We start from the raw sequence: 15788 nt of genomic DNA, 5'->3' as shown, positions 1-15788 counted from the left end.
CCTGAGCTGTTCTAGCACCGTCTCCCCTAGCTTTGTAAATATCCTGGGGGCGATGCTGAGGCCGAAGGGCATCACTTTGAACGCATAGGGTTTCTTGCCTAGGCGGAAGCCGAGGTAAGGAGAGAAGTTTCTTGCTACTGGGACGTGATAATAGGCGTCTGTAAGATCGATAGAGGTGGTGATGGCCCCACGGGGAAGTAAGGTCCGTACCTGAGAGATAGTCAGCATACGGAACCTGTCGCAAAGAATGTAAGAATTCAGTTTGGACAGGTCCAGGACCACTCTCAACGCCGACGAATTCTTTTTTGGAACAGTGAACAGGCGGCCTTGAAATTTCAGTGTTCGTACCCTCTTTATGGCTTTCTTCTTCAACAGGTCCTTGGTGTACTCTTCGAGGATGGGAGTGGGCTTCTGGAAGAAGGACACTGTCGGAGGTGGGGAACCTAGTGCCCATTTCCAGCCCAGGCCTTTGGAGACTATACTGTGGGCCCAAGGACTGAAGGTCCACTGGTCCCGAAACTGGTACAGTCTCCCCCTACCGGATTCACTTCATTGCGTGGGGTTGAACTTAGCCCCTCGTCCTCCCCGGGAACCTCTGGCTCTAGGTCCGCCTCGCTGACGGAACTGACCTCTATCCCTGTTGCCGCCTCTAGGGTATCCTCGAAAGGAACCCGAGGTTTCGTAAGCCTGATTGAAGGCAGTTGAGGTCATCCAAGATGCCGCAGAAGTTGGTTGGGTACCCTGAGGTGCCGGGACGAAGACGATCTGTTGAGGAGGGGCGGATTTGGACGTAGAGGGAGTTGAAGAGTGAGGGCCTGAAGAATGGTGAAGCTGGCCACGACTAGTCTTGTATGGGGCATAGGACCTTTGCTTCTTCTTAGAAAAAGGTTGTCTAGGCATGTTTTCAAATTTACATTTATTTGAGAGGCCCCATCGAACTTGAAGGTTCTGGTTAACCCTCGCTGCGTCTTGTAGTACTTTATCGACCTCTTCCTGAGGAAAAAGAGTTTTACCCCAGCAGGAGGAGGCGATGAGCCTATTAGGCTCATGCCTAATAGAGGCTTCGGCGAGAACGTGTTTTCTACAATTCGTTCTCGCAGTCCAGAAGTCGTGAAGGTCTGACTGGAACGACTGCAGGAGGTTCTTTGCCTGCACTCAAAAGAGAGGTTCGTCGCTGTAGAGGAAAGCTACCAACTCTGAGGATACGACCGAGTTGAGTGACCTAGCCAGCCGGTTTCTTGCTTCGAACTCTACTTTCAATAAGTGGTCCGGAAGCTTGGGGAGTCTCTCCAAGAAGAGAGAGGATGCGCAGTCCGGGTCTAGTTTACCCACCGTAAAAGTAGCCGAGGCATCGTGCCAGAGCGCCGAGGTGCCTGGGACGAGGAGAGAGGTGGGATCTGTCTCTTTAAAGGTCGGCATGGGGATGCCGTCCTTAACTGACTGAATAGTCAATTCAACAATCTTATCAGTAAGAGGAGACGGGATGGACTGAGGATTGATGAAAATGGTGTACGCTCCCTTGTGGGGAGTCAACTTAGAGTTGACGCATCCCCATTCCGCGAGAGTACGGGCCCAGACAGCTTGGGCTTGCTCTTTAGGGAATATTACCATCTCCTTTGGGACCTTATCCATCCGGATCAGGGCATGCTCCTTCAGGCGAACAAAGCCATTGAAGGGGAACTGGAGATCTGGAGGGTAGAACTCCAGATCGCCTAGAGGGCGGGTCCCCAAGCCTTCCAAATAAGGAGCATGCCTAGCGAACCGCCAAGGGTTATTCTTATCAAAAGGCGGTAGCTTAGAGGTATCAGGAACTAGGGGCGGAGCAGGCTGAGACCCCGCACGGAGGAGGCTAGCCACCATGTCCTTGAGCTCCGATATGACCCCTGAGTGTCTCTGCAGCTTCGACTCCATCATATCCTGAATCAACTTCATGGTTATGTGGAAATCCGAGGAGCTACCTACAGCTGAAGCCTTGGACTTTGCGGACTTACTCTTCTGTCCTTTAGAAGGAGCAGGAATTCGTGACAGCATTGGGATGTCAGGGGCTGAGGAAGGTCCAGGGACCGTAGATATGGATTGTGGCGAAGCTGGATTACTGGGTTTAGGTTTGTTTTTGCGTATTGGCTTAACCTTGGGACGGACGGAGTCGGAACCCTCCCAAGGAGAAGCCTGAGGCTTGTCAAAGCCGAGGAAAGAAGAAGCAGAGGAAGGAGTAGGGGAAAGAAAGGATTCTGCCAACTCTGCACCACTAACCTGCTCATCCATAGGTTCGGTGTGGATGTCGAGGGTGGAGATGTCGCCGGAGAGCTGGTGTTCCTCTTCTACAGGAAGGGCCGCTCTGATACCCTCAATGATGGGAGAAGCTTGCTCCAAGGGTACCGCGGCCGAGGACGAACCGGGAAACAGCCGGGAGGCCATGTCCGCATCGAGGAGGTAAGGACAACCAGTTGGGGCATTCCTCCCAAAACCATACACCCAAGTCCGGAGGCTGGTTTTGGCCGTCCGGAGCGAATCTTCGTCAGCCTGGAAAAGGGGAGTAACTTAGAACGACAGAAGGCAAACTCCTATGAATATCAAGAGTATTAAGAGAAATATCTATAAGTAGCTAAGCCTCCATATAATATTAGCATGAATGAGAAAACTGAGAAATCTTACATTGTCAAACCGTATAATAAGCGGAGCCTCAAAATAATATAGCATGCATGATAAAATTGAGAAATCTTACCTCATCATTGAGGAGAATGGAGGACAGCTCATAGCAGAGCGTGCACGCCTCCGGGAACCAGACCATGTAAGAGGGCTGGCCAGCTTCCCGGACAAAGGAGATCGCACTGTGGGCGTGGGACCGGCAGACGTCATGGCCTACCGGATCCAGAAAGGTAGCAGAGCAGCCCTTAGCGGCACAGTGCACTTTCTGTAATAAAAAGGTAAAATAAGTACAAAGTCTCCCAGAGGCTATAATTTAACACAATAATAAAAATAAGTAAAGCTAAGGGAGATTCTAGTTGATGTGCAGGGATGGGGTCGTGTAATATAAGGAGCCGGAGCTCTGCCGTAATTACTACAATGATAAAAAAGTATGAGAGAATACTCCATAGTATATGCATATAGAGGAGCCGGAGCTCCGAAGTAATTACTGATAAGAGTTACGGCATATTGGTATGGGAGAGCGCCGTAGGGCGACGGAGGCCTGGAGGGGGGGGGGGGTAGATCCTTAATCCATATAAGGGATACGGTAAAAATAACTCAATAACTTGATCTCCGAAAGGGTCTCCGGTAGGTGGCTACCGGAAAGTATAACAAAAAGGGGGGGGAGATATATCTGATTGTCGTCTGAAACTATGGGCCGTAGCCGGAGTCAAGGTGCGGAGGGCCAACGAGGGGAGGATTCCCTACCGAAGGGGCGCACTAGATAAATAGGTAAGCGAGCGTTCCCAGCTCATAGTAGTGAAAACTCATGGCGGAGTCCGATGGATGTTCTGACCCAACTCCCAGGCCGGAGCGGGGAGAGGGTGGGACTAGGGGGAGGGGAAACGGGAGGCCGCTCAAGGCAGGCCAACTAACCTATAACAGACTCTAACACGAACAGGATCTAATAAACCAACAATAGCCAAAAATATAATAAAGAACGAAGTAACCTGGTAAATTAAAAAACTCGTCTAAGACGAAGAAATTCCCAGAAGAGGGGAGATAGAGAGAGGGAGAAACCGAGTCTGTGTGAAAGAAAACGGGATCTCCAGCCTCTCGCACTCAGCGGTTACAACGAACAATCTAAAATAACACGAACCCCAAAATTAAAAAAACACATCTGTCCGATAAAAATAATAACAAAGAATGTAACGAAGAATAGCGAAACAGGGAGGAAACAAACAGTCAAAAACATATCGAATTGTAACGAAAAACACCAACAAAGTTGGTGAAACTAAACTGTAATAAAACCCCGAACGCTATTCTTCGTTAACAAGATACGGACTCGTAAATGACTAAAAAGTGCCAAAAGATAATAATAATAAATCGGTTCAAAATAAGTGGCACAAAGCCTATAATCTAGAATAAGATTAAACGAACTTAGAATGACAAAAGTACCAAAAGGGCAACAAAACAAGCAAAAGTGAAACGTACTGAGCGTAAACAATAAAAATGGCCGCGCGGGCCGCGTGAAGGCACAAGGCCGAACGCACTAGAGCACTTCCTATTACTTAACATTAATGTGCCCAGTACTAAAAATAATGTCAAAACAATCTATGGTACTTAACATTGGCGTAGGGGTAAGGACAGCTTCAGCCATGGCGAAGAAATCCAAAAAAACAGCCAAAACACAAGAGCACAAAAACAGGGTAATCGTCAAACACGAGTCCAAAAGAAGGATGAGTAGATGGCGCTCGAGGTGGGCATCGCTGAGTGGATCAGGTGAGTTTGGTTAGTGCCGCTGTGGCGGCTCCCCCTTTTGATGAAGGATTTATCTAAATGGAAGATGACCTGTGAATAGTGGTTTTCACACGCCCTATCTTTATACACGATGCCCATAGGGTGCTCGCGCAAGGGTAGTAACCTCTGCATTCCATGCTTTAACTTTCTCTGGTATATTTGGAAGTATTTATATCAGAAAAGAGATAAGAGGGACCCTTTTCACCGGGTGTCACAGGTTGACCCAGAAATTGAATTTTTAAGTAATAGTTCTCAAAGAGTTGTTGTTGATGGGCACCATAGTGAGTATAGGAATGTGATATCTGGTGTTCCACAGGGTAATGTTCTTAGCCCATTACTTTTCATACTATATACACAAGACATGTGCTTTGGCCTAGAAAACAAGCTTATTGCATATGCAGATGATGCTATTCTCTTTACATCAATTCCATCTCCTGAATGTAGATCTGGGGTTGCTGAATCCCTTAATAGAGATCTAGCTAAAGTTAGTGTATAGTGTAAATTATGGGGTATGAAGTTGAATCCTAACAAATCTCAAAGTACGATTGTCAGTAGGTCAAGGACGGTGGCTCCTCAACATCTGGATCTGAGCATTGATAATGTTTCTTTAACTTTGTAGGACTCTTTTAGGTGTGATTCTCGACAGTAAATTTAGTTTTGAGAAACACATTAGGTCTGTGTCTTCTTAAATTGCACAAAAAATTGGCTTATTGAGAAAGTCTTTTGAGACTTTCGGTGATCAATCTATTCTGAAGATGTTTTTTAATTCTTTCTTTCTACCTTGTTTCAATCATTGTTCTCCTGTCTGGTCTTCAGCTGCTGATTGTCATCCTGATTTTTTTGACAGGAACTTACTGTCCAATAAATTTCTTATTTGTGATCTAGACATTAATCTCTGGGACTGTCGTTTAATTAGTTCAATATGCATGTTGCGTAAAATTTTTCATAATTCTGACTATCCCTTACTTTCAGATCTTCCTAAGCAGTTCCATCCTGTTCGTAATATTAGACATTCAGTTAATTCTAATATTCAGGCCTCCATCATGATGCTCAATACTGCACAGTATTCTAGAGGTTTTATTCCAGCTCTGACCAAGTTGTGGAATGATCTTCCTAATCGGGTAGTTGAATCAGTAGAACTTCAAAAGTTCAAACTTGTAGCAAATGTTTTTATGTTGAACAGGCTTACATAAGTCTTTTTATAGTTTATATATGAAGTATGTGTTTTGATGCTGTTACTGTTTTTAAGATATTGTTAATTTTGAATAGAGTTGACATTTCCTCCTCAACGGAAGGGTCTTCTCTCATATGGTGTTTTGTGCTTACATGCCCCCAGTCAGAAGTTGGACCACTTCCCTGGAATGTAATGAAAGTTTTACGCTCCTTATGAACCATTGAGTTAATTATCAGATCGAGATGTGACTCATAAGACGGTTTTCCTTCTTGCCCTTTCCTCTGCCAAGAGGTTCAGTGAGTTACATGGTCTATCTTATTACATCGCCCATTTAAAGGGATATGGGCAAGTACACTGAGCTTCATCCCAGAGTTTATTACTAAGACTCAGAATCTGGATGTAGCAAACTCTAGGTTTGGGGCCTTCCAGATTTTGAGTGTGGAATGTAATTGATGATCCTGATCAGCTGTTACTATGTCCTGTGAGAGTGCTGTGGCACTATCTCGAGCACATTTTAAGAGCTCACCCACAAATCAAGCGCTTGCTTGTGAGAACAGGCAGGGTTAAGAGGAAAATCACAAAGAACACAATCTCCTCTTCGATTTGGCAGGTCATTGACTATGCTTTAGACTCTCACTCTTCTCTACAGAATAGAAAACTAAAGCTCATCACATTATTGGTGTATCTCCCTAGCATTCAAAATTAACTTCTCTGCGATGCAGGTACTTCAAGCGGGTGTTTGGCTGAGGCAAATAACCTTCACCGCCCATTACCTGCAAGACGTAAGCCTCAGGAATGTAGATACATTTATTTTGGGACCTGTGGTGTCCGCTCAACAAGCAGTTTAGCTACCTCAGCTCCCCTACAGCACTAGTAGCTGTCAGTCAGGGACAGATATTACCTAGTGTTAGTCTGGGATCATTATCATATCTCATCGCACCAATGTTGAACCCACACGAGGGCTTTGTTGTATGCCTCTCTGAGGTCTTGATCTCAGAAATGAGGGCCAAGTGGGCATCCTTATAGGATGTGTTCCATTGTTTGTAGTGTTGCTCCACATGGGCATTCAGGGTTGATGGCTAATCCCCATTTGTGGTAGTTATCTCCAGTTTTGCCCACTTTTACCCCTGCTCTGTTTAGGGTTACTCAGTCCTTCCTGTTGAGGGTTGTTCCGCTAGGCAGGTCTTCTTTTGGGCTGAGCAGTGCCTCATTGGATGGCCATTGGTCACTTTCCTGCCCCTTCTCTAGCCTTTGAGCAGCTGCTTGGATTAGTTTTAGTCCATCCACTGTTGCAAAGCTTTTACAGGATTTCAGTCTTCGCCTTGCATCCTGGTGATTGTGGATTGGGTGCCTAGAGTCATTACATGTGTATTCTTTTCAGTTTTTGTTAGCATTTCTCGTCAGTTATGAGGTGGTAGGATACTGGTTACTTTTTATGAAGATGGTAGAAGTGTTGATTTTAAGGTGTCAGTAATAATATGACAGGACTTATTTAACTCTGGGTCTATTTATGTGCATGCCATGATCTTACCCACACTGGTGTACAGTACTCTTCAGTAGAGTAACAAAGTGCCCGGGTTGTTTGCCTCAGAGAGACAGGGCCTTTTCCCCAGCTGGTGTTGGCGAGTTTGCTTAGGAGGTTGTTCCTAGTTGCTATGTTATGTTTACTTTTATTTGTGTGTTCTTTAAAGGAGAGTGTTTTGTCGAGGGTGATATGGATAGAATGACCGACCTTATCCTTCTTCATCTTCCCTTCTCTTGGGTTATAATGTCCAGTGGACTCTGCAAGTTAAGAACCATTTTTACTTCTGTGGTCTGAAATATTTTTTATTTTTGTTGTCCCAATCTCCCTGTGAGGGGGAGTTGGGCAATGTCTAGGTTTAAATTTGAAGGTATGAAATATCACTCTATTCTTACCTGGTCAAGTCACAGTGCTTGCTTTTCACTCATTCACCATGATTTCCCAGGTTGTCAAACTCTAAAGTATTGTCAGGCTGAAAGTTCACAAGGTGTCAGGGTACTCCTCTCATGCTCTACCAAGTTCAGAGTTGTACCCCAGGTCAAGTTTCCTGTCAGTTGGATTTTGAACTTCCACCCAACTAAGGGCACATCTCCATAGTAAAGAATGAAAGTTTTGTATTTGTGCTGGAACAAATGACAAATTTGAAAGTAATTTGTATTTTACCTAACTATACAAACCTGAGTTCTTTACTCATACTTGCCCCGCCATCACCTATCCCCCCAAGAAGTTCTGGTTGCAATCAAAATTGAGGAATCTCACTAGATGAATGTGTGAGTAGTGTGGTCGCTCTAGCCCCGCTACCCTCGCTAACTAATGGAGTGTTGTTGACACTTCACGCAAATATTTAGGTATAAATTCCAGCTATGCTGAAAAAATATATCCATAGTAAAGAAGTTAGGTTTGTAGAGTTAGGAAAATACATTGTTCCGACATTACAAGCCTTACACTATTTATTAGGGATTATCTTTCAGTGAAGCTGCAAGACTAGCCATTAAGACTTTAAGCGAGGGGAAGCTACCCAACTTTCTAGTTAGTTGGGGGAAGGGGGTTAGTGACGTGTATTGGCGGTTGCCAGCTACCCCTCTCACTCACACTCAAGTGAATCTTAGCTACTTTTTCTTTTGCCTTTGAGGAGAACAGAAGTTTTGCCATTGATTTTTCAGAATCTTTTCCTTTTCAGATGTGTGTGTTCCTTCTGTGTCCTCATGTGTACTTTTCTTGGGCCTGAAGACTGCTCTTGTGGTACCTTCATATCCTCCGTCACAACCGACCCCCGTGTGTTTTGTCCGACTTGCAGGGGATGCCGTTGTGACCAGGGTAATACCTGAGAAGAGTGTAGGGAGTTAGGGAGGGATCTGCGTCCCAGTGGGAGAAATTTGGGTGTCGACGCAAGAAGAGGTCCAGGAGGGATTCTTCGCATTCAGGGTCTTCAAGGACGAAGAAACCTTGGACATCTGCCTTGAGCCCCAAGTCTCTTCCCAAAGCTCCTGCTTGCCCGACGTCTCCCAAGGGTCGGTCAAGTAAGAGCATAGAGCAGCTAACACTAGGGCAACCTCGAGGGTCCGTCCGGGATGTTGCTGCTTCTCTTAGTGAAGCAACTTCGCCCCCTCCCTCAGGTAAGTCCTACACACTTTCTGATGTATTGCTGGTTTGCCTGTCATTAGGTGTTGCAGGGCCTGCTTCCAAGGACGTTTTGGTAGAAATTTTTGCAGCGCAGTGTCCAGAGGACTCCTTCTCCGGCGTCCTTTGCATAGAAGTCCTTTCTCCAGCAGGTGGAAAGATGGACACTCTTGCTGTCTGTGAGGCCCACCTCTCTCCTTCTCTTGCTCTTGCTATCCTACGCGCTAACGAGACCAGCGCACCCGCTCGCCTCCCCAATGCCGATGAAGAAGTTCCCCGCTATTCTCAGATCTCTTCATCCCCCAGGGACTGTAGTCCTCCTAGCACACCAAGATGTTTCCCCTCACTATCCATCAGGCAGCACTCCAGTTCCAGACACTGAAGATCTTTTCTCCATTCTCTTGCTCGTGATCGTTGTTCCTCTCGTGATTGTCACTCGCCGGCTTGTGCTCATCATTCAACATCTCGTGATCGTCACTCGCCAGCTCGCGATCGCCATTCGCCAGCTCGCGATCGTCACTCGCCAGCTCATGATCGTCACTCGCCAGCTCGTGATCGTCATTCACCAGCTCTTGATAGTCACTCTGCTGATCGTCGCTCGTTTGCTCGTGCTCGTCACTTGCCTGCTGGACTCTTAAGTTTTGCTCGCCGCTCTCCAGTTCACGATTACTCCTGACACTCACCTCCAGCTCGCCGTTCATCAGTACATAGCCCTCCAGCTCGCCGTTCATCAGCACATAGCCCTCCAGCTCACCGTTCGCGAGCCCGTAGCCCTCTAGCTCGCCATTTGCCATCTCGTCCTCTGCTTAGAGGTTCTCCTGCCAGATGATGCTCACCAGCCCAGTGCTCACAAGTCGCTCACCAGCTTGCTGTTCACCTTGTCTCCGCTCGCCAACTTGATGATTTCCTCCCTTCCACTCTCTTACTAACCACTCTCCTGCTAGACGATCTCAAGCTCGCCGCTTGCCATCACATTACTTGCCGGCTTGTCAATCGCCTACGTATCGCTCCCGCATGTGTCGCTCCCCCATGCGTTGCTTTCCTCCACGGTGATCTCGTATGCCTTGCTCTCCTGTACGTCATTCTCTCACGCATCACTGCTCACCGTTCACCTGCTCGTCAGTCTCCAGTGAGTGAATGTCATTCTCCAGCTCGTCGGAGGTCTCCAAGACCTACCCTCCATTCTCCAGCATGCTCACCATCCCCTACTCGTGATTGGCACGCAGGCGCTTATGAATCTGATGTTTCCGTGCGTGATTCCCATTCTTTCGGGCACACTTCACGCTCTCCCGTGAGCAATTAAGGTCCATCACCCCAATAATCCAGGTACGAGCTTTTCAGAGAAGTGGCAGCAGCATTGGAGTACTGTAGCCCACGCCTTGTCAGGCTTCGCTAGCAAGAGGCAGTCGACTGGTTCCCTTTCCCGAAGGGTTCAGAGAACCTCCAAATAGATTCACTGGGGGTTCCCACCACCCCAGATTATCCCAAGGAGATCACCTAGGAAGGAAGATCTGCTGATGTCTGTGCGGATTTATCAAGGTAAGCAACACTCTCCCTCAGTTCCAGGTACCGAGAAAGCATTCCCCAAGGAGGAGGTCAAAGCCATCAGGTAGGCAATTGTGGACACAACCCAGCAGGATCTGAAGTCTGTGCCCCCAACACAACTTCCTACGCAGAATTCGGCAATAGCTTCTACTTCCAGGATTACTTTAGAGAAGTTGGTGTCCTTCTCCTCCTCTTTTGCTTTTCCAATGGACCCTAGGAGGAGACCCATTTCTTACGGGGTCCTGAAACACCCCCTGTTTGTCTCACCCATTAAAAGACCCTGTGGAGCTGTGAGTGGGGGTACCAAGATTCAGCAAGACTTCTCTCGCTTGCAGTTAACACTGGTCCTGACCACAAAGTAGAAGAAGAGGATGATGAAGCCAACTCCTCCTCATGCCAACCTTCACCATCCTTGTTTGAGCAAAGGCTTAGGATCTCCGCGGGAGATCTCTATAGTGCCTTTTCTAAACTCTCTCTGATAGAGGTAGTGCCACCAGAGCTCCGTCCCATCTCCAGACCACCGCCAGAAGATGAGGAACCTCCTGCAAGAGAGGATCAGACCTCCACGGGATGCCAGGAACCTTCCAGACCTTCTCTACTGGAGGAGTACCTGCCGTCTCGCAGAGTCTAAGAACACCAAGACTATGCCCAAGAACTCCAAGGCATGTGCAGCCCTCCTGCAAGAGAGCGCTAGGAGATCTTCTCCAGTGGCAGGAATGTCAGCAAGCGACATTCCCTCGGTTGATGACCTCGACCCATAACTGGCTCCTATGGGTTAGGCCTTGGAGATGGATTAAGATATGGACTTTGATAATGACTGCATCCCTAGGGCTGCTAGTCCTAAGTTCAGCTCAGAAGCCGAGCAAAGGGAGTCAGAGTATGCCTTATGGCAAGTGTTAGCCTGTATGAGGGCCATCAATGGGTTGGCTAACCCTGAAATGGCTCCTCAGAAAGGCAAAGATACAGTCTTGGACCATATATATGTGACCTAACTACCACCTAAGGCCAGTGCAGCCCTGCCCTGGTCGAAAGGATTGACAGCAGCGAGAAAGAAGGCGTTCTCACAGATCGCTGGTGCCTCTAGCTCGCCTCAAGCAGGCTCGTCCTCCAAACTCCTCCCGCCTCCCTTTATTCAGCAGAGGAGATATTATGAGGTCAGAGAAAAGACCCTTCCGGCTTTGCCTCGATTCTTTTTTAGAGGACCTATCAATGGGAATCCTATTCGAGAGGCTTTCTGGGCTCTCGGCCTATATTTTGGCGTCTGAGATCCTAAACATGGAGAAGTTGGCCAAGTACTGTATGCCATATAGGCTACTTTTTGGCTTGATCTGTGGTTGGGATCTACCAGAAGACCCATGAAATCATTTCTTTTGTCAGACACTTGCACCTTGGAATTCCTTCCCCACCAGGCTGTTGACCTATGGGCGAACGCAATTCTGAGGAGGTGGGATGCTTTGATTGAAAAGTTCCACAGGCAGGTCCCCAAGGTTGAGATCACAGAGCTCAGGAACTCCACCCTTGACGGCTCAGCGCTGTTTAAGTCAGAAGGGGTCGAGAGGGTGGCTGAGCGATGTTGAAAGTCCACCAAGGACTCCCTTCTTCACAGGGCCTTAACATCCAGGTTGTATAGTAAGGCTCCACCCCCTACCAGGAAACAGCCGCAATCCACCAGACCCTGGACCAGCAGGACAGCAGGGTCCTCTAAGAAGGTGTCGAAACAGCTCTTTCCTGCCAAAGATCCAAAGGACTCCAAACCCCCCAGAGGAGGTAAGGGTGGTAAGGGAAGGGGCAGAGGCTGCTCCCGCTAGGGAGGGCAATCCTCTCATGTACCCACCGGTCGGGGGATGCATGCAATGCCACTGATAGAGGTGGCTGCAGCACAGGGCTGATCCTTGGACAGTCCGAGTCCAAAAAGTACAGTAATACCTTGACATACGAGTGTCCCAACATACGAGAAATTCGAGATATGAAGAAAGTTTCGAGCAAATTTTTGCCCCGAGATACGAGACAAATTTGAGAAACGAGGATACGAGACTGTTCTCTATGCGGCCGCTAGGTGGCCAAGTGTGTGAGAGGCTGCTCATGAGGACAGCATGGCTTGCTCTTTTCCGTCGGATCTCCGTCGCGTAAAATTGTCTCCGAGCATCGGCCGTAGTGTTTGCATTTTGTACGAGTTTTTTTGCGTTAATCAGTACAGAATTAAGTGAATAAGTAATGGAAAGAAAGCGAGTTCAAACAGGGGTAGTGATATGAAAAAGCTTATGATGACAATCGAGATAAAGCATGAAATAATTGAAAAATATGAGAGTGGTGTACGAGTGACTGAGCTGGCTCGCCAATATGAGAGGAGTACATCAACAATATGTACCATTCTCAAGCAGAAGGATGCTATAAGGAAGGAAATCAGAGGCATGTTAGCTAAGTGGCAGGAGTTTTCTGATTTTATGGAAAAGAGGCACCCGGACAATTTGGCGTGTGGTTGTGAGTTAGCCTTTTGTGACGACACTTGTGTACGTCATTTTCGTAACATTTTGAAGGGTAGAAAAAAGCAAACATTCCTAGATAGGTTCCTTTTAAAAAGGTCGGCAAAAAGTGAAGGTGAAAACGGGTCAAAAAACGAGGCAGAAAGAGCCAAGCTGGGAGAAGAAAAATAAAAAAATTAAAATGAAAACAAAATTAGAATTAAGTTTAGTGTAACATAAGATTAACATTTATTTCTAAGTGTGTATACAGTAAGCTAATTTCATTTAAGTTAAATTTAAAGTTTAAGTTATGTTACGTAGTGTTACAAAAGTGTAGCGTACCGAACGTGTTGCCGTCAAGTCTCCCTCCTCCCCTTTCTCTCTCCCTCCTCCTCTGCACACACCGCCGTTAGCTGCTACCGTCCGTCTCGAGGGTAAGAACTCCATATTAAGGTCACATTTTATTGCAGATCATAACCAGTACATAGGTATTTGTTATTTTGTGAGTGTAGGTTGTGAATTAGAACAATTAAAAACATGTTTTTCCACTGTAATATACTGGTTTTAGGTGTTTTTTTCAGAGGTTGGGAACGGATAGATTTTTTTTTAGTTATTTTATATGGGAAAAATTGATCTGAGATACAAGTGAATTGACATACGAGCTCGGGTCCCGGAATGCATTATGCTCGTATCTCAAGGTATTACTGTACCAGCACATAAATCTCTTAGAGATGAAGACAGCCTTTCTAGCCTCCTTCCAACAGTTCTAAAAGTTCCTGGCAGATCACTCTGCGGTGTAGATGAGTGACAACACCACAGTGGTGGCTTACATAAACAAACAAGGCATTACCTTTTTGCAGCCCCTATGCCATCTAGCATTAGAGATGTCAAGATGAACAGAAGAAAACTCGTTATCCCTATGAGCTTGCTTCATTCTGGGTAAGAGGAATGTGCTTGCAGACAATCTAAGCAGAACGACTCAAATAGTGGGCTCCGATTGGTCTTGGAATCATCTGATAGCCAACAAAGTCCTGACTTTGTGGGGTTCCGCAACTGTGGATCTGTTTGCGAAGTCCCTGAACTTCAGGCTTCTGCTCTACTGTTCCCAATCCCGGATTCTCAGGCTCTCTGGCAAGATGTATTCCAACAATGGTGGGACAACATCGATGTGTATGCTTTTCCCCCGTTCTGTCTGATGCAAAGGGGGCTCAAACAAGACCAGAGCATCTAACAACCTCTTATAGCTACGCTATGGCATCAGCAGTTTCGGAACCTTCTGCTTCTCCTGATGCAGTTCCCAAGAGAACGCCCTCCATGACAAGATCTTCTCAGACAACCACACCCAAACATTTACCACAAGACAGTAGCTTCTTTTCGACTTTACGCCTGGAGACTATCTAGCATCTCCTCTCACAGAGAGACTTTTCGCAACAAGCTGCGTGATGGATGTCTGAATACCTACAAAGAACCTTGGCATCAGTCTACCAGGCTAAGTGTTCTGTCTTCTGTGATTGATGTCATGGAAGGGGTATCTCTCCCCTCGATGCCACTATTCCAGTAATAGTGGAGTTCAGGCTACCGCACAGCCTTAAACCTTGCCTTTAGACTGAAGGGAGTTAATATTTCCTCTTCTTTCGAGTTAACACTCCTCTTATGAAGTTATGATCTCACCTGCCCCCTGTCGGAAGTTAGACCTCCTCCTTGGAACGTGGTTCGTATCCTCACTTTGAAGACGGTGTTCCTACTCATGTTGGCTTCGGCCTACAGAGTTAGTGAGATTCATTGTCTATACTACGACATCGCCCATTCAAGTGGATTGGGGGGGAAGTGACACTCAGCTTTGTCCCTGAGTTTATTGCTAAGACTCAAAATCAGATCCTATATTCGGGCCCTTTAGGATTGGGAGTCTTCGTTCTGTAACCGATGATCCAAATCAGCTGTTACTTTGCCCAGTGAAGAGTTTGAGGTATTACCTTAAATACACTGCAGCAGCTCGCCCCCCGAGTTTCAACACTATTTGTCAGCACGGGAAGATCAAGAGGAGGGTCACAAAGAACACCTTCTCAGCTTGGATTCGCAGGGTCACTGACCATGCAGTGAATCCCGACCCTCCTGCTCGTTGACCTAGAGCTCATGACATAAGGGGCATAAGTACGTCCCTGGGGTTTAAACATAATTACAGTGTGGTCCAGGTATTACAAGTGCGTGTGTGGAAACGTCGGATAACCTTCACCCCCCACTACCTGCAAGATGTTACCCACAGGAGAATGGTGACATTCTCAATTGGTCCTTTGATGGCTGCACAACAAATTGTTTAGAATGCCTCAGGCTCCTTGATGGACAAGTAGCAGAGGGCTGAGGCATAGGTTACCCGGGATTAGTCTGGGATGAATGTGTATGATTGACTGGCTCTTTCTTTCTTTCATCTTTCCCTCTCTTAGGGAACACCACCATGGGTTTTCTGCAAGCTGGCCTCACCTTCCTGCAGGTAATAACCATTTCCCTTATGTTACCTAGTACAGTATAGATTTAATACTTGTCTGCGTTCCCGATACTCCCCACGAGGTGGGTATTGGGAAACATCTATGTTTGATATCAACATTCCTATTTAGCTCGGAATATTCTTACCTAGACAGTCACATTGCTATTTTTTACACACACACACAGGTTGCTCTCTGTGCATTGCACAAAATTGTAGTGAGATATCAGGGTTTTTCTCAGTACGGGTCAAGCCAGTACGTGAAAACCCCAGGTCAATGGCCAAGCCAATGGTCGGACTTTCACCCTCCTAATGGGTGAGTCATCCCTAATAAATAGCGCAAGCTTTGTAGTGTCAGAACAAATGAAAAATTTCAAAGTGATTTGTATTTTTCCTAACGATACAAACCTTTAGCTATTTATGCAAATTGTCCTGCCATTGCCTGTCCCCCAAATTAAGTCCTGCCTGCAATCAAAAGGGGCTCAGATTCACTAGTGTGTGAGTGAGAGAGGTACCTGTTAACCCCCACTATCCCTCACTATCCCCCTTGCTAACTAG

At 46.7% G+C, this 15788-nt stretch overlaps 1 protein-coding gene across 2 annotated transcripts in view; it reads left to right on the top strand.

Moving 5' to 3' along the window:
- LOC137620746 (putative oxidoreductase YteT) overlaps positions 1-15788 on the top strand; it is a 172059-nt gene that overhangs the window by 9384 nt on the left and 146887 nt on the right. The gene's annotated exons all lie outside the window — the stretch shown is intronic.

The sequence above is a fragment of the Palaemon carinicauda genome, chromosome 27 (genome assembly GCF_036898095.1).
Source record: "Palaemon carinicauda isolate YSFRI2023 chromosome 27, ASM3689809v2, whole genome shotgun sequence".
Classification (NCBI taxonomy): domain Eukaryota; kingdom Metazoa; phylum Arthropoda; class Malacostraca; order Decapoda; family Palaemonidae; genus Palaemon; species Palaemon carinicauda.
The sequence above is the reverse complement of the archived record's forward strand: the minus strand, read 5'-3'. Positions and strand labels throughout refer to the sequence as shown.